Raw genomic sequence first — 18107 nt, forward strand, 5'->3', positions numbered from 1 at the left:
GGGCAAGTCACTTCAGCCCAATGGTAAGAGCCCGGGCTTTGGAGTCACAGGTCGTGGGTTCAAACCCTGGCTCTGCCAGTTGTCAGCTGTGTGACTTTGGGCAAGTCACTTAACTTCTCTGGACCTCAGTTCCCTCATCTGTAAAATGGGGATTAAGACTGTGAGCCCCCTGTGGGACAACCTGATCACCTCGTAACCTCCCCAGCGCTTAGAACAGTGCTTTGCACATAGTAAGCGCTTAACAAATGCCATTATTATTATTATTATTATTATTATTCTCTGGGCCTCAGTTACCTCATCTGTAAATTGAGGATTAAGATTCTGAGCCCCGTATGAGACCAGGACTGTGTCCAACTTGTTTATCATATAGGTACCCCAGGGCTTAGGACAGTGCCCGGCACATAGTAAGCACTTAAGCACCATAAAAGAAAAATAGCATCATTCGTACTCCTTGTGTCTTGGCTGCAGAGCCCGAAAGATCAGCTGGGTAATTTATGCCAATATCTGCCTTGCTATCTTTGCTCTCCTGTGAGTGGTGGTTTGAATGACCCTTGTTCGGGGGTAATTATTTGGCTGTAAACCTGCCTCTTATCAAGGGGAAGGGCAGCCTCCTTCCCAGCTCCTTCCTCCTGGGGATTCCTCTCCATTTCCTAATGGCGGAGAGGTGTCATCCGGAAGATTTGCTCCTTCCTGCCCAGGCCGGGCCGAGACGATGAAGCTCCTCATATGGGTTTTCGGTGTTTCCTTGGGATTGGCAGGGAAGATCTCGGGCCATGGAGGAAGATCCGTTACCAGCCCTCCCGGCTTGAGCCCTCGGGTGCCTGAAGCAAATGTTGCTCTGCTCTGTAAAAGGCTGGTCAGCCCAGGCCGTGGTCCCCGCGAGGCCCTGTGGCCACCTTGCCAGGAGCTGACCCTTGGCTGCCAAGAGGTCCCACGGACACCTTAAACGCTTCTGGACCCCCGCCCCCCGACCTTTGGAGGATTGAGTACGGCCGGTGTGGCGTCTGGAGACCTGACCTAATGAGTCTCTGGCAATCAATCAATCAGTGGTATTTATTGAGTGTTTACTATGGGCAGAGCATTGTACTAAGCACTCGGGCGAGTATGACGTGGCAGTTAGCAGACACTCTGGCAGGCCGGGCCTCACCCCAGGGGTCTCTGGGAATGGACTCCAGGAGACCAGGCACAGTCCTGGCCTCCATCCGGTAGGTGGGCATGGTAATTGGGATCGGTGGGATGATGATGATGATTATGGTATTTGTTAAGCGCTTACTATGTGCCGGGCACTGTACGAAGCACTGGGGTAGATCCAAGCTTATCAGGTTGGACACAGTCCATGTCCCACATGTGGCTCCCGGTCTTCCTCATTTTACAGATGAGGGAACTGAGTGTGCTCGGTGCTCCTCCCCAAGCCCACGTCAGCCGCTGCCGCTGCATCCTCTTCTTCCTCCTCCACTTGCTTCTTCTGTTTCTCTTCATCCTCTTCGTCCTTTCTCTTCCTCATCTTCCTCCTCCCCTCCTCCTTCTCCTCCTCTTCTTCCACCTCCTCTTCCTCCTCCTCCACGTTAATTCTCTCCCCTTAGCTTGATTTCTTTCCCCCAGCTTTCAAAGGCCATTTGGAGGAGGCCGAGAGGGCCAGACAGGCGGGGCCCGCTGTGCCCAAAGCTTCGGCAGCCGCTGCCGTACCGGAGCGTGAAAGGTGCGCGTCCAGGGAGGTCGGCTTTGGCCTTGGGGAAAACAGTTTGGCCGGAGTGTGATTCAGCAGTCAGACTGCACACCCTGGCCGCCCCGCTCCCCTGGCTCCCGGCTCAGCTAGAAGATTGCCCTGAGCAGGGTCAGTCCAAGTCTCCCCCTTTTAGGCTGTGAGCCCACTGTTGGGTAGGGACTGTCTCTATGTGTTGCCAATTTGTACTTCCCAAGCGCTTAGTACAGTGCTCTGCACATAGTAAGCGCTCAATAAATACGATTGATGATGATGACTGTCAGGCCTTCACGGGCCCGCTCTCTGGGGCCGCCAGTGAAGCGGCCCCGGGGCCTCAGGGAAGCCGGCCATCTTCTGACCGTCTGCGTGCCTACTATGGAGGAGCACCCAATCCTCAGAAGGCGGCACTCGGGTTACGGCTCGGTTCCGGTGACGTGCCAGGGACGCCTGGCAGAGCCGTGGATAAGAAACCCGACCCAGAGGCTCTGGAGGCAAGCGGGGGCCGGCGACAATGAGGTGGTAACGTCCTGGCATGGGGGCCACTGGGTAAGGCCAGTCGAGCCGGAGGAGCCGGGGTTTGCCGTACATAGCCGTCTTCAGCCAGGGCCGCCTCTCCCCCGGTTACCTGAGAGTCTGCTCCCCCCTCCACAGGAGCGGCTCAGAGGCCCAGAAGGGCGGGTGAGGGGACGGGGGCACCCAAGCAGGCCCCCGGAGGGAACCGGAAAGACCTGTTGGTCGACAACGAGCGGGCCCTTAGCCAGTCGACGGCAGGGGGTACCTCCGGCCGCGGCAGGGGAAGGGGGCGTTCCGTGCAGCTGGTAGGCCTGGCAGGGTGCGGCTTGGCACCCTGGGCAGAAACGCCGGGCATCCGGCACCACCGTCCGAGCCGGGGCAGCAATCCGGGTTGCGGAAGTCGGCCTCCGGGGCCAAGTTCAGCATGGCGCTAATCCGGCTGCTTCGGCTTTGCGTCGGCCTGGGGGGGCGGCAAGGCAGCGCGGCCCAGTGGAAGGAGCAAGGATGTGGGAATTAGAAGGTGTGGGTTCTAATCCCGGCTCTGCCACGTGTCTGCTGTCTGACTTTGGGCTCGGGGCCTCAGTTCCCTCATCTTTTAAAATGGGGATTAATCATCATCATCATCATCATCATCAATCGTACTTATTGAGTGCTTACTGTGTGCACAGCACTGTACTAAGCGCTTGGGAAGTCCAAGTTGGCAACATAGAGAGACGGTCCCTACCCAACAGTGGGCTCACAGTCTAAAAGGGGGAGATTAAGACTGTGAACCCCATGTGGGACAGGAACTGTGTCCAACCTGGTTACCTTGTATCTACCCCTCACTTGTCTGCTGTGTGACCCTGGGCAAGTCACCTAAGTTCTCTGAGCCTCAGTTACCTCATCTGTGAAATGGGGATTAAAACTGTGAGCCCTGTGTGACCATATGTGCTACTTAGTACATATTTATTACTCTATTTATTTATTTATTTATTTGTTTGTTTGTTTGTTTGTTTGTTTGTTTATTCATTCATTCATTCATTCATTTATTTTGCTTGTACCTATCTATTCTATTTATTTTATTTTGGTAGTATGTTTGGGTTTGTTCTCTGTCTCCCCCTTCTAGACTGTGAGCCCACTGTTGGGTAGGGACTGTCTCTATATGTTGCCAGCTTGTACTTCCCAAGCGCTTAGTACAGTGCTCTGCACACAGTAAGCGCTCAATAAATACGATTGATTGATTGATTGATTAGTGAAAGGGCATTTGGGGAAACAGATGGGCCGGGAAGAGGAGGGGGTGCTCTTCTCAGAGCTGGGAGAAGAGTTTTTCACCTTTCATCACCTTTTCCTGAGGGGCATGTGGTAAGCGCTTACTAGGTGCTAAGGATGTCAGCCCCATGTGGGACCTGATTACCTTGTCATAATAATGACATCATAATGTCATAATAATGAAGCAGCGTAGCTCAGTGGAAAGAGCCCGGGCTTTGGAGTCGGAGGTCCTGGGTTCAAATCCCAGCTCCGCCACTTGCCAGCTGTGTGACCTTGGGCAAGTCACTTCACTTCTCTGGGCCTCAGTTCCCTCATCTGGAAAATGGGGATTAAGACTGTGAGCCCCCCGTGGGACAATCTGATCACCTTGTAACCTCCCCAGCGCTTAGAACAATGCCTTGCACATAGTAAGCACTTAATAAATATCATAAAAAAAAATAATAATAGTTGTGGTATTTGTTAAGCGCTTTCTATGTGCCAGGCACTGTATTAAGTGCTGGAGTGGAAACAAGCAGATCGGGTTGGACACAGTCCCTTTCCCACATGGGACTCCCAGTCTCAATCCCCGTTTTACAGATGAGGGGACCGAAGCCCAGAGAAGTGAAGGGACTTGCCCAAGGTCACACAGCAGACAAGCGGCAGAACTGGGATTAGAACTCATGGCCTTCTGACTCCCAGACTCATATCCATCCACTCTGCCAGGCTGTTGGGCCACACTGCCCCTCTTGACTGGAAGCTCGTAATGGGCAGAGAGTGTGTCTGCTGATTTTACTGTATTGTGCTCTCCCAAGTGCTTTGAAAGGGGGAGACAGAGAACAAAACCAAACATACTAACAAAATAAAATAAATAGGATAGATATGTACAAGTAAAATAAATAAATAAATAGAGTAATAAATATGTACAAACATATATACATATATACAGGTGCTGTGGGGAAGGGAAGGAGGTAAGATGGGGGGGATGGAGAGGGGGACGAGGGGGAGAGGAAGGAATGGGCTCAGTCTGGGAAGGCCTCCTGGAGGAGGTGAGCTCTCAGCAGGGCCTTGAAGGGAGGAAGAGAGCTAACTTGGCGGATGGGCAGAGGAAGGGCATTCCAGGCCCGGGGGATGACATGGGCCGGGGGTCGATGGCGGGACAGGCGAGAACGAGATACGGTGAGGAGATTAGCGGTGGAGGAGCGGAGGGTGCGGGCTGGGCTGGAGAAGGAGAGAAGGGCGGGGAGGTAGGAGGGGGCGAGGTGATGGACAGCCTTGAAGCCCAGGGTGAGGAGTTTCTGCCTGATGCGCAGATTGATTGGTAGCCACTGGATTGGTAGTCTCTGTCGTCTCGGGACGTTCTGTACCGACTGCAGAGTGGCTTGATGACACCCCAGCCAAGGTTCTGGACCTCACGGTTTCTGATGGCTCCCAATCGATCAATCGGTCGATCAGTTGGTTATATTTATGGAGTGTTGATTGTGTGCAGAGCACTGTACTAAGTGCTGGGAAAAGTACAATACAACAGTAAACAGCGAGTCTCTGCCCACAATGAGCTCACAGTCTAGAGCGGGGGAAACAGACATCAATACAAATAAATAAAATGACAGATATATCCGTAAGTGCTGTGGGGCGGGGGCGGCGGGGAGAGCAAAGGGAGCAAGTTAGGGTGATGCAGAAGGGAGAGGGAGATGTAATTGTCCAGGTTGAAAGACTTCTTGGATTTCTCTATTCCCAGATATCATCATCATCATCATCAATATTGAGTGCTTACTGTGTGCAGAGCACTGTACTAAGCGCTTGGGAAGTACAAGTTGGCAACATATAGAGACGGTCCCTACCCAACAGTGGGCTGACAGTCTAAAAGGGGGAGACAGAGAACAAAACCAAACATACTAACAAAATAAATAGAATAGATATGTACAAGCAAAATAAATAAATAAATAAATAAATAAATAGAGTAACAAATATGTACAAACATATATACATATATACAGGTGCTGTGGGGAAGGGAAGGAGGTAAGATGCGGGGGGGGCCCCCACTGTGGGGATGGGGGGGTCACATGCACACAAGCACAACGTGCATGCGCGTATGCACGCGCGCACACACACACCACATACCACACCCCCACACCCCGCACCGCTCTGGACCACTTGGGATCTGGGCCACTTGTCTGCTGTGTAATCTTGGGCAAGTCACTTCACTTCTTTGGGTCTCAGTCCCCTCATCTGTAAGATGGGGATTAAGGCTATGAGCCCACTGTGGGGCAGAGACAGTGTCCAACCTGATTAGTTCATAGCTACCCCAGCACTTAGAACTGCCTGGCACATAGCGCTTAAGAAATATCACAGTTATTAAAAATCTTGAGACGCGGGCATGGAAAGTCACCCCATGGGCGGCCCGTTCTGACTCGATGCCCGTCTGGTCCCACTTGGGGCCGGCCATGCCCCCGATTTCCTGCTTCCCTCCCTTCCCCCGTCTTCCCCTCCAAGAACAGGCAGCAGCAAGGAGTAACTTGCGGCCTTCTCCCTTCCTCCGCAGGTCCGACCCCGGGACGTCATAACTACCCCACCCCCAGAGGAGAGCCGTGGCTGGACGTGCTGCATCGGAAGGTACGGCGTGGCGTTCCCCCTCGCCAGGACCGGGCACCGGGCTTCCCCGGGCGGGCGGGAGGCAGCGTCGTTGATCAGAGTGGGTCCGGAGTGGCCAGTTTGTCCTCAGGCCCATGACATGACCATCCGCTGGCGGGTTTGCCTCGGGCTGGGATGCTCCGTCCGCTCGTTATCTCGGGGCATGCTTAGGAGCATCCAGGCCCCGAAGCCCGACCCGGGATGGGCGCAGTCTGTCGTATTTATTGAGTGCTTACTGTGTACAGAGCACTGTACTAAGTGCCGAGTACAACTAAATGCTTCCCTTAGTGGAGCTCTTGAGACTAACTGTTCACCACCTTCCTTCTGGGTAAGTCTACATGGCTTTCCGGAGGGTGAATTTGGGGAGGGGGAGAGGGACCGTGCCCGCTCTTTAATGATTGGCACACGCAAAAATCCAGGCGTGTGGTTCCATGTCCTCACTGAAGATGGAACAAGCGGGAAGAGCATTCATTCATTCATTCAATCAATCGTATTTATTAAGTGCTTACTATATGCAGAGCACTGTACTAAGCGTTTGGGAAAGTACAAAGCATCCAGAAAAAGTGACGTTCCCCGCCCACAATGAGCTTGCAGTCCCGAGGGGGGGATACAGTCATCAGTTCAAATAAATAAAATTACAGCTACGGACATAAGTACTGTGGGGCTGGAGGTGTGGGGGGAGAGCAAAGGGAGCAAGTTGGGGCAATGCAGGAGGGAGTGGGAGATGAGGAAAAGTGGGCTTAGTCTGGGAAGGCCTCTTGGAGGAGATGGGCCTTTCAGTAAGGCTTCGAAAGCGGGGAGAGGAATAGTCTGTCGGATTTAAGGAGGGAAGGTGTTCCGGGCCAGAGGCAGGACGTGGGCCAGGGGTCGGCGGTGAGACAGGTGAGATCAAGGCATGGTGAGAAGTTTAGCACTAGAGGAGCCAAGTCGGCTGGCCGGGTTTATTGTTCCGGCTCGGGTCGTTCCAGTAAACTGAGGCACAGAGAAGTTAAGCGACTCGCCTGACGCCACACTGCAAGCAGTTGGCAAAGCTGGGATTACAGCCCAGGCTCGTGCTCTTTCCACTAGGCCATGATTTGTGCATGAGTCAAGGAAACTAGCAACGTTTTTAAGCTCCTCCTCCTGTGTCTTTCTTTTTTTTAATGGTATTTGTTAAGCACCAATTATGTGTTAAGCACTGTTCTAAGTACTGAGATAGCTACAAGTCAATCAGGCCAGATACAGTCCCTGTCCCACACAGGGCTCAGTCTATGTAGGAGGGAGAACAGGTATTGAATCCCCCATTTTGCAGGCGAGGTAACTGAGGCCCAGAGAAGTGAAGAGACTATCCCGAGGTCACCCAGCAGGCAAGCAGCGAAGCCGGGATTAGAACCCAGGTCCTCTGGCTCCCAAGTCTGGGCTTTATCCATCAGCCCATGCTGTCTTCTGCTTCCTTACCCACCGGCTGGCTCTACCGGGCGTGGATCGGGGTTCGTCTTCTTGTAAAACCGAACGCTCAGCTTTCTCCCTGGCACTTTGATAAACCGCAGAAATGTCCTTTTCTGAATGAGGAAGTCTGGCCCTGGATCCCGGATCGGCTGGTGCGTCAGCTGCGGAAGAAATTAGAAGTGGAAAGCACCTTTGAGTCCCACAAGCCAGTCTCAAGAGATTGGTGTCTTCTTGTTTGGAGTTTGGGCAGTCCGAAGCCAAAGCCCCCCAAAATACAGATCAGTGGGTCCTTTACCAGCTCAGGTCCCAAGGTCCCGGCCCTGCCCCTCGTTTTTGGCGGGTGCGAACTCCAGATTGAAGGCGGGGGTCCTCCCCGGCCTTCTCTTCTGCCCCGCTCCCCCCAAACTTTCTGTTTTCACCAGTCCAGTCACCTGCCTGCCCCCTCCCCAAAGGGATAATCAAGGCAGAATAGGATAAGTGCTTTTATTGACATGGTAGCAGTTTGGATGGAAAGGAAAGGGTGGATTTTAATAATATCATGAGGGTTAAACCGATAGGATTTAATGACAGATTGAATATGTGGGTTGAATGAGAAAGATGAGTCAAAGATAACACAGGTTACAGGCGTGTGAGACAGGGAGGATGGTGGTGCTGTCTACAGTGACGGGAAAATCAGGGTGGGGTTTGGTTGGGAAGATAAGGAGTTCTGTTTTGGATATGTTAAGTTTGAGGTGTTGGTGGGAAATCCAAATATCATCAATCGTATTTATTGAGAGCTTACTATGTGCAGAGCACTGTACTAAGCGCTTGGGAAGTACAAATTGGCAACATATAGAGACAGTCCCTACCCAACAGTGGGCTCACAACCCAACAGCGGGCTCACACCCAACAGTGGGCTCACAACCCAACAGTGTCTTGGAGATGTCTTGGAGGCAGGAGGCGATGCCAGGCTTCAGACGGGGAGATAGATCAGGGCTGGAAATGTAGATTTGGAAATCATCCACAGAGAAGTGGTCATTGAAGCCATGGGAGAGAATGAGTTCTCTGCAGGAGTGAGTGTAGTTGGAGAAATAGAAAGGGACCCAGAACTGAATCTTGAAGGACTCCCACAGTTAGGGCAAGTCATTTCGCTGCTCTGTGCCTCCGCTCTGTTACCTTATCTGTGTAAAATGGAGATTAAAACTGTGAGACCCCTGTGGGACAGGGACTGTGTCCAACCTGAATAGCCAGTATCCACCCCAGCGCTTAGTATAGCGCCTGGCACATAGTAAGTGTTTGAGAGAGAAAGAGAGAGATGCCCTGATACCCAGACTCCAACCTCATTAATCACTCCGAAATAGACAGCTAATAAACTGTGTGTGTGTGTATTCACCCACGCGTGCACACACACACGCTTCTCCCACCCCAAGCAGCCGGCCGGGGGCCACCCGGCTTTTCCAGAGGCGCAGTCCTTCATGCCAAACCTCGGCCCGGACCCCAAGCGGGAGGGCCCGGGGCCCATCCGCGTCAGAACGTCAGCCCCTCCAGCTTCCCCTTCCTGCTCGGGCAGCGAGCGTGTCCTCTCAGTTCCTTCTGGGTTTTTCCGAGGCGCGGGCACCTCTGCCATCTTGTCAGCGGGATGTGGGCACCCAGGTGAGGAGACGTGTGGTGGGGAATCCTTTTCCGTCGGAATCCCCACGGGGTCAGGGGACTGGTCTGTCCCCCGGGTGGCCTCCCCAGCCCCCGTTTTTCCGGGGCGTTTACCGAACGCTTTAATTGTTCGGTAGCACCGAGGTAGACGTAAAACGATCACATCGGGCCCGGCCCCCACCCTCTCTGGTTCTCATAGCTGAAGAGAACCGGAATCACATCCCCTTTTGACAGATGAGGAAACCGAGGCTCCGAGAGGTTACGTTACTTGCCCAGGGTCAAACAGTAGACAGGTGGCGGAGTCTGAATTAGAACCCAGATCCTTCTACTCCCAGCCCTGTGCTCTATCCGGTAGACCACGCTGCCTGATGACCCAGAGTGGGTGCCCTTCGGACCACCAGTCCTCTTCTCTTTCCACCAGGCCTCATCCTGCCCATCACAGTGACCTCATCGTTTTCCCACCTCTTCCCGGGCCTTCCCTCAGGGAACGAAGCAGGTCCTGCCCCAGAGGTTTTCAGTCGGTCACCCGCCAAGTCGGCAGCTCCTCGAGGGCAGGGATTGGTTCCACTTCCTGTGCGAGCCTCCCCGCAAGGCTCAGAGGGCCGTGCTGCACAGTAAAAGAGAAGCAGCATGGCTCAGTGGAAAGAGCCCGGGCTTGGGAGTCGGAGGCCATGGGTTCGAATCCCGGCTCCGCCACTTATAAAGCTGTGTGACTTTGGGCAAGTCACTTAACTTCTCTGGGCCTCAGTTACCTCATCTGTAAAATGGGAATGAAGACTGTGAGCCCCACGTGGGACTACCTGATCACCTTGTATCCCCCCAGCGCTTAGAACAGTGCTTCGCACATAGTAAGCGCTTAACAAATACCATCGTTATTATGGTATTATAATGGAGAATTATCATTCTCCACCTTTTTAGACTGTGAGCCCACTGTTGGGTAGGGACTGTCTCTATAAGTTGCCAACTTGTACTTCCCAAGCGCTTAGTCCAGTGTTCTGCACACAGTAAGCGCTCAATAAATACGATTGATGATGATGATGATGATGATGATGATGATTAGGTGCCCCGTCAATACTCTGGATTGATTTCTTCTGAAACAGCGGCGTCTGTCGCCTTTTCCTGCCTCGGCCTGTTCTGGGGGTGCCCAGCGGTGGCCCGGTTTGTGGGTTCTCCCCTGGGCAGGGCCCGGGACGCTGGGGTTTTGCGGGAGGCGAGTGGAAGTTGCAGCCGATCCTACCTGGGCTCTGTTTTCACTTCCTGAAGTCTGGTCATCGTCTTATTTATTCATTCATTCATTCATTCATTCATTCATTCATTCATTCATTCATTCATTCATGTGCAGAATACTGAGTCTCCCTCGGCTCCGCTCCCAGCCCCGGCCTTGCGGAGCACTTTGCTGGGGAGAAGTCGCGTCACTGTTTCTGAACTTTTAAAGTCATTCCATAGCTTTGCTTTTTCAGTGGAGGTGGGGAGGATGAGGGAGAGATGGGACAACTTATCTCCCCGTCCGACCCCTCCCCCAGCTTATCATCATCATCAATCGTATTTATTGAGCGCTTACTGTGTGCAGAGCACTGTACTAAGCGCTTGGGAAGTACAAGTTGGCAACATCTAGAGACAGTCCCTACCCAACAGTGGGCTCACAGTCTAAAAGGAGGAGACAGAGAACAAAACCAAACATACTAACAAAATAAAATAAGTAGAATAGATATGTACAAGTAAAATAAATAAATAAATAGAGTAACAAATATGTACAAACATATATACGTGTATACAGCTTAGACCCAAGAACCCGGACCGACATTTCCACAGGGGCCTCCGGTCATGGAGAAGTTGACCTCGGGTTGGGGTGAGAGTCAATCAATCAATCTTTTTTTTTTCTAATGGTATTATTATTATTAAGTGCTTACTATGTGCCAGCCACTGTTCTGAGTATATTTATTGAGCACTCACCATGTGCAGAGCCCTGTATTAAGTGCTTGTGAGAGTCCAGTAGAACAAAGTTGGTAAAAACAGTCCCTGCCCACAACGAGCTTAAAGTCTAGTGAGGAAGACATATTGATATAAATAAATGAGGAAGATGGATATAAGTGCTGTGGGGATGAATATGTTTGTAGATATTTATTACTCTATTTATTTTACTTGTACATATCTATTCTATTTATTTTATTTTGTTAGTGTGGTTTTGTTCTCTGACTCACCGTTTTAGACTGTGAGCCCACTGTTGGGTAGGGACTGTCTCTATATGTTGCCAACTTGTACTTCCCAAGTGCTTAGTACGGTGCTCTGCACACAGTAAGCGCTCAATAAATACGACTGATTGATTGATGAGGGAGGGGGAAATTAAGGGTGCAAATCCATGAGTGTTCTGCCTCCCCATTAGATTGTGAGCCCAAAGCGGGACAGGGACAGCGTCCAACCCGATTACTTTGTATCTTCCCCCGGCGCTTAGAACGGTGCTTGACACGTAGTGAACGAGCGCGTAACAAATACCATAATGATGATGCTGACGAGTGGAGTGACATCACTGCGGGGCTGCGGACCGTCCAGGGAACCGCCGGAAAGCTGAGCTCCGCGCCCAGTTCCCAAACCCCGTGTCGGTCGGCCCGCTCGTCTGCCCATCCGCTCCCTGGAGGCGGGGGCCCGTGGGCCGCACCTGGGTGGGAAGATAGGAGGCCTTCCCGGACTGAGCCCCTTCCTTCCTCTCCCCCTCGTCCCCATCTCCATCCCCCCCATCTTACCTCCTTCCCTTCCCCACAGCACCTGTATATATGTATATATGTTTGTACATATTTATTACTCTATTTATTTATTTATTTATTTTATTTGTACATATCTATTCTGTTTATTTTATTTTGTTAGTATGTTTGGTTTTGTTCTCTGTCTCCCCCTTTTAGACTGTGAGCCCACTGCTGGTAGGGACTGTCTCTATATGTTGCCAATATGTACTTCCCAAGCGCTTAGTACAGTGCTCTGCACATAGTAAGTGCTCAATAAATACGATTGATGGTGATGATTGATGAAGATTGGGGCCTGATGTGCTCCTTTCGTCCAGTGGGAGGGAGATGGGGCCTCGCGGAGGAGGAAGAGGTGTTTGTGGGCAGGCTGACCCTTCTCTCCATCTCGCCTGACTGCCTTCATCTCACCTGTCTCGCCGTCTACCCTTAGCCCACATCCTGTACTTCCCAAGCGCTTAGTCCAGTGCTCTGCACACAGTAAGCGCTCAATAAATACGATTGATTGATTGATTGATCCTGCCTCTGGCCTGGAACGCCCTCCCTCCTCGAATCTGACAGATAATCACTCTCCCCTCCTTCAAAGCCTTATTGAAGGCCCATCTCCTCCAAGAGGCCTTCCCTGACTAAACACCCCCTTTCCTCCTTTATTTATTTATTTATTTATTTTGTGCATATCTATTCTATTTATTTTATTTTGTTAGTATGTTTGGTTTTGTTCTCTGTCTCCCCCTTTTAGACTGTGAGCCCACTGTTGGGTAGGGACTGTCTCTATATGTTGCCAATTTGTGCTTCCCAAGCGCTTAGTACAGTGCTCTGCACATAGTAAGCGCTCAATAAATGCGATTGATTGATTGATTTCCTCTTCTCCCACTCCCTCAGCACCGTCCTGACTTGCTTCCTTGGTTCTTCCCCGCCTCTCAGCCCCGCAGCACTTATGTCCATATCTGTCATTTATTTATTTGTACTGATGTCTGGCTCTCCCCGGCCCCCAGACTGTAAGATCACTGGGGGCAAAGAATGTGTCCTTTCATTGTCGTACTGTAGTCTCCCAAGTGCTTAGTACAGTGCTCTGCACACAGTAAGTGCTCAATAAATACAATTGAATCAGTGTCCCGCTGGGGAGCAGCTCCAATGGACAGAGGGTAGACGGGGAGTCTCCCGGCCGGTGTGAAAAAAACCTGACCACCATGAGAAAAATTCCCCCCTTTTCCCTGGTCCCTGTTCAGAGACGTAGCCTAGTGGTTAGAGCCCAAGCCTGGGAGTTGGAAGGACCCGGGTTCTAATGCTGGCTCCACCCTTTGTCTGCTGTGGGACTTTGGGCAAGTCATTTACTTTCTCTGGGTCTCAGCTCCCTCATCTGGAAAATGGGGATTAAGACTGTGAGCCCCATGAGGGACAGGGACTGTGTCCAGCCTATCTTGTATCTAACGTAGGCCTCTGTACAGTGCCTGGCACATAGTAAGCGTTTAAATGAGTGAATGAATGAACGAACAAACGCCATTAAAAAAAAACCACACACAAAAAAGTTGTGAGCCCCATGTGGGACAGGGAATACCTGCAGAGCCGAGGGCAATCAATGGTATCAGTCAGTGGTATTTTATCGAGCGCTTACTGTGTGCAGTGCTCTGTACTCGTGTTCTACGTGGGTGAAATTCCTGTGTTCACTCTGGAGATTCATTCATTCATTCAATTGCATTTATTGAGTGCTTACTGTGTGCAGAGCAGTGTACTAAGCGCTTGGGAAGTACAAATTGGCGACATATAGAGACGGTCCCTACCCAACAACGGGCTCACAGTCTAGAAGGGGGAGTCCTACGGAGAGATGCCAGCCAGCCCACTTCCCCCACCCCAACCTTGGCTTGCTGACTGTATATGGTGTGGCAGGCACCAGGGAGCTCCTTGCCCATGGCCATAGGGCAGATGCCAGCCACATGGCGGGGGGGGGGGGGTCTCCTGACAGGAGCGGCAGACGGGCCTCGGCCCTGAGATTTCAGGGAGGGAACAGTAATGATAATCAATCAATCAATCGTATTTATTGAGCGCTTACTATGTGCAGAGCACTGTACTAAGAGCTTGGGAAGTACAAATTGGCAACACATAGAGACAGTCCCTACCCAACAGTGGGCTCACAGTCTAAAAATAATAATAATAACTGTGGTATTGTTAAGCGCTTTCTATGTGCCAGGGGCTGTTCTTAAGAGCTGGGGTAGATACAAGCTAGGCAGAGTTGGGGTTGAGTGGAAGTAGCCACTTGCGCATCATTGATGCCCTCGTTCTTACTGGTCATCTTCCCGGGGCCTAGAGGGCGAGTAGATTGCCAGCACAGTTTTTTTAATGGTATTTATTAAGCAGTAATTACGTATCAAACACTGTTCTAGGCACTGGCATAGGTACAGGTCAATTTAAGTCGGACACGGTCCCTGTCCCGCATGGGGCTCACGGTCTAAGTAGGAGGAAGAACAGACATTGAATCCCCATTTTACCATTGAGGAAACTGAGGCCTAGTGATGTCAAATGACTTGCCTAAGGTCACACAGCAGGGAATTGGCCGAGCTGGGATTAGAACTCAGCTCCTCTGACTCCAAGGCCTGGGCTGTATCCACTAGGCCACTCTGTTTCTCTTGTACTCTCCCAACCCAGCCAGGGGAACCCAAGCATTGCCCTCGATCACAGTGGGCCGCCTGGAACTCTTCTTCCTCCTCCTCCTCCTCCTCCTCACCACAGCAAGCCCCGCACCGGGACCCCACCCTGAGAGGGTGGCCAGGGGAGATTCCTGGGGGAGTCTGGGACCGGGGACAGGCAGTTTCTGGACAGATGTCCCGGGGTCGGGCCCACTGGTCTCCCGGCTAATCAAGCTTGTCAAATATTGATTCAATCTCCGGGCAGAAGCAGCTGCAAAGCCAGCAGATTCCAGCTGGAACTGGCCAGGCTGAGTGTCCCTCCGAGGAGCCAGGCTGACAGGACCGGTGCATCGGAAAACACCCTCGCCCAGCTCAGAGAGAACGGGCAGGAAGACAGAGGGGAGAAACCCACAAAAAAACTGCCACCTCAGGGCCTCTCAGGTGGACGGCAGGGGATGTGAGCAGGGTGCTCCTTTTTCTTTTTCCTTTTCCCTTTCCTTTTTCTTCTTTTCCTTTTTCTCCACCTCCCTGCCACTCTCCACCACTCATTCATGCAATTGTATTTATTGAGCACTTCATGTGCAAAGCACTGCACTAAGCACTCTCTCCCTCCCCCCTCTTCCCTCTACACTGGCTCCCGCTGAAAAGCCTATGGGGTCACGTGCATCCGTCGATCATATTTATTGCACACTTACTGTGCACAGAGCAGTACTAAGCGATTGGGAGAAAACAGTGTAACAGTATAACGGAGGCATTCCCTGCCCACACCGAGCTTAGAGTCTAGAGGGACTGTAATGTCCTGTGTGGTCAGGTAGCTCCAAGAACCAGGTTGGTGGTCATGCCACTCTCCCCCCCCCCCCCCCCCCCACACACACACACAAGTTGGCATCGTCTCTCTTCTCTCTCTGGACCGAATGTCCACCCGGATAGGAGAAAACGGCGTCCCAGTGGGCTGGAGGAGCCTCAGGAGAGCGGTGGTTGGCATCGGTAGGATGGGTCAGCGAGACCAAAGTTGACTGGTGCTACCCTTCCCTCTTTCTCTTCCCCACCCCCTTACCCTCTTTTCCTTTTCCCCCCTGTCTCTTTCTTCCTCTCCCCTCCCTCTTTCCTCCCCTTCACGACTTCTCCCCCCCCTCGCATTCTCTCACTCTTTCCTGCTCTTGTTCTTAAGCACTTAGTACAGTGCTCTGCACACAGTAAGCACTCAGTAAATACAATTGATTGATTGATTGCTTTCCCTCTTTCTCTCTTTCTCTCCCTTTCTCTCTCTCCCTCTCTTTCTGTCCCCCTACCCATTGCTTTCCTCCTCCTCCATCTAGGGCAGGGCCTCCCATCTCCAGAACCCCTTCAGCTCTGCCTTTTTTAGCAACCTAGAGTTCCCAAAATTGTGACTTCCTTTCCGTCAGAATGTGTGGATTCCCCAGCCATTAAGGGCTCTCGTCCCCATCCCCTGAACAGGTAGGGCAGCCAGGGGAAGAAGCCCCGATTTAAATTCTCTGGAGACCAGGGATAAGGTCAGTCAATAAATGGTATATATTCAGCACGTGCTGTGTGCAGAGCCCTGTACTAAGCGGTTCATTCATTCGTTCATTCAGTGGTATTTATTGAGCGCTTACTGTGTGCAGAGCACTGTACTAAGCGCTTGGGAAGTACGTATCGGCAACATATACAGACTGTCCCTGTCCAACAACGGGCTCACAGTCTAGAAACGGGCTCACAGTCTAGAAGCAATTGGGAGAGTACAATACAACTGAGTTGGTAGACATGTTCCCTGCTTCCCGCAATAATAATAATAATAATGGCATTTATTGAGTGCTTACTATATGCAAAGCACTGTTCTAAGCGCGCTGGGGTGGTTACAAGCTGATCAGGTCCCACGGGGGGCTCACAGTCTTAATTCCCATTTTACAGATGAGGTAACTGAGCACAGAGAAGTTAAGTGACTTGCCCAAAGTTACACAGCTGACAATTGGCAGAGCTGGGATTTGAACCCATAACCTCTGACTCCAAAGCCCATTCTCTTTCCACGGAGCCATGCTGCTTCTCCATGAGACTAACAGTAAGATTACTGACTCCTTGGAGGAGGAGAGCGGGATCAGAGAGTTGTCCCGGCTGGGCTGGGGTGCACAGGCTGGTAGAGCTTGGCCTGGGACCCCACGGGCCCGGGGTGTGCCTGGTCTCACCCTCTTGGGCCCCCAGGCCCTCCCCAAGCCTGGAACTAATTTCCTTTGAGGGGCTGCAGGGAACCCGCCGTTCTCCACGAACCAGCTCGGGCCCCGCCGCCAACTCAACGATCAGACCAGGGATCTGCCGGCCCAGGTGGCTCTCCAGGAGCCACTCGGGAAGGGCCCCTCTGGGCCGCATCCCGTAACCACCCCATCCTGGTAGGAAGGGTTGGCCACTAGCCAAGGCTGCAGAGCAGTCTGCCCCGGGCCCTCTCGCGAGCCTCCTCCCCAGGCCCCTGTGAGGGCTGCCAAGGGAGGGGCTGCCCAGCCCCGCCTCCGACATGCATCATGGGGATCCAGTTTTAGGAGACCAATTTACCTCATTCTCGCCTGTCCCGCCATCGACCCCCGGCCCACGTCATCCCCCGGGCCTGGAATGCCCTCCCTCTGCCCATCCGCCAAGCTAGCTCTCTTCCTCCCTTCAAGGCCCTGCTGAGAGCTCACCTCCTCCAGGAGGCCTTCCCAGACTGAGTCCCTTCCTTCCTCTCCCCCTCGTCCCCCTCTCCATCCCCCCATCTTACCTCCTTCCCTTCCCCACAGCACCTGTATATATGTATATATGTTTGTACATATTTATTACTCTATTTATTTTACTTGTACATATCTATTCTATTCATTTTATTTTGTTAGTATGTTTGGTTTTGTTCTCTGTCTCCCCCTTTTCGTCTGTGAGCCCACTGTTGGGTAGGGACTGTCTCTATATGTTGCCAATTTGTACTTCCTAAGCGCTTAGTACAGTGCTCTGCACATAGTAAGCGCTCAATAAATACGATTGATGATGATGATGATGCTGTTGGGTAGGGACTGTCTCTATATGTTGCCAATTTGTACTTCCCAAGCGCTTAGTACAGTGCTCTGCGCATAGTAAGCGCTCAATAAATACGATTGCTTGATTGATTGGCTGCACACTCCTGCCCGCCTTCCCCAAGTCTGGATTCTCCCGCTCTACAGGCCGGAGCCGTGCATCTCTCTGGAATTTACAGCTGGCCCCTTTTGTCCGCTCTTTAGTTACGGCACTAACTAAAGTTTCCCCTTTTAAGATGCAGGGGGGGCAGCTGGAGGTAAAAGTGGCTCACAGTTCCCCTCTGTCAAAACATCCAGTGCTATTTATTGGGCGCTACCGGGGGCAGAGCAATCTCAGCTAGGAGTGGTGAGTGTGTTTGCTCCTGGAAAACGAGGTGTGCGTCTGTCTGTCCGTGTCCAGGCCATGGGGGCAGGACTCTCCATGGGTTCTGAGGGTGAGCCCTGGGCAAACTATTTCCTTCCATGGGCCCCAGAAGAGCTGTAGACTGTAAGCTCACTGTTTGCAGGAATGTGTCCGTTTGTTGTTATAGTGTACTCTCCCAAGGGCTTAGTACAGTGCTTTGCACACACTAAGCTCTCAATAAATAGGATT

General features: G+C 52.0%; 1 protein-coding gene across 4 annotated transcripts in view; it reads left to right on the top strand.

Moving 5' to 3' along the window:
* SIPA1L3 (signal induced proliferation associated 1 like 3) overlaps positions 1-18107 on the top strand; it is a 116440-nt gene that overhangs the window by 47902 nt on the left and 50431 nt on the right. For all 4 annotated transcript variants that reach the window (XM_038767098.1, XM_038767099.1, XM_038767100.1 and 1 more), the window contains exon 2: positions 5982-6052. The gene's annotated coding sequence lies outside the window, so the exon portion shown is untranslated. The remainder of the gene's footprint in view (positions 1-5981; positions 6053-18107) is intronic.

The sequence above is a fragment of the Tachyglossus aculeatus genome, chromosome 26 (genome assembly GCF_015852505.1).
Source record: "Tachyglossus aculeatus isolate mTacAcu1 chromosome 26, mTacAcu1.pri, whole genome shotgun sequence".
Lineage (NCBI taxonomy): Eukaryota > Metazoa > Chordata > Mammalia > Monotremata > Tachyglossidae > Tachyglossus > Tachyglossus aculeatus.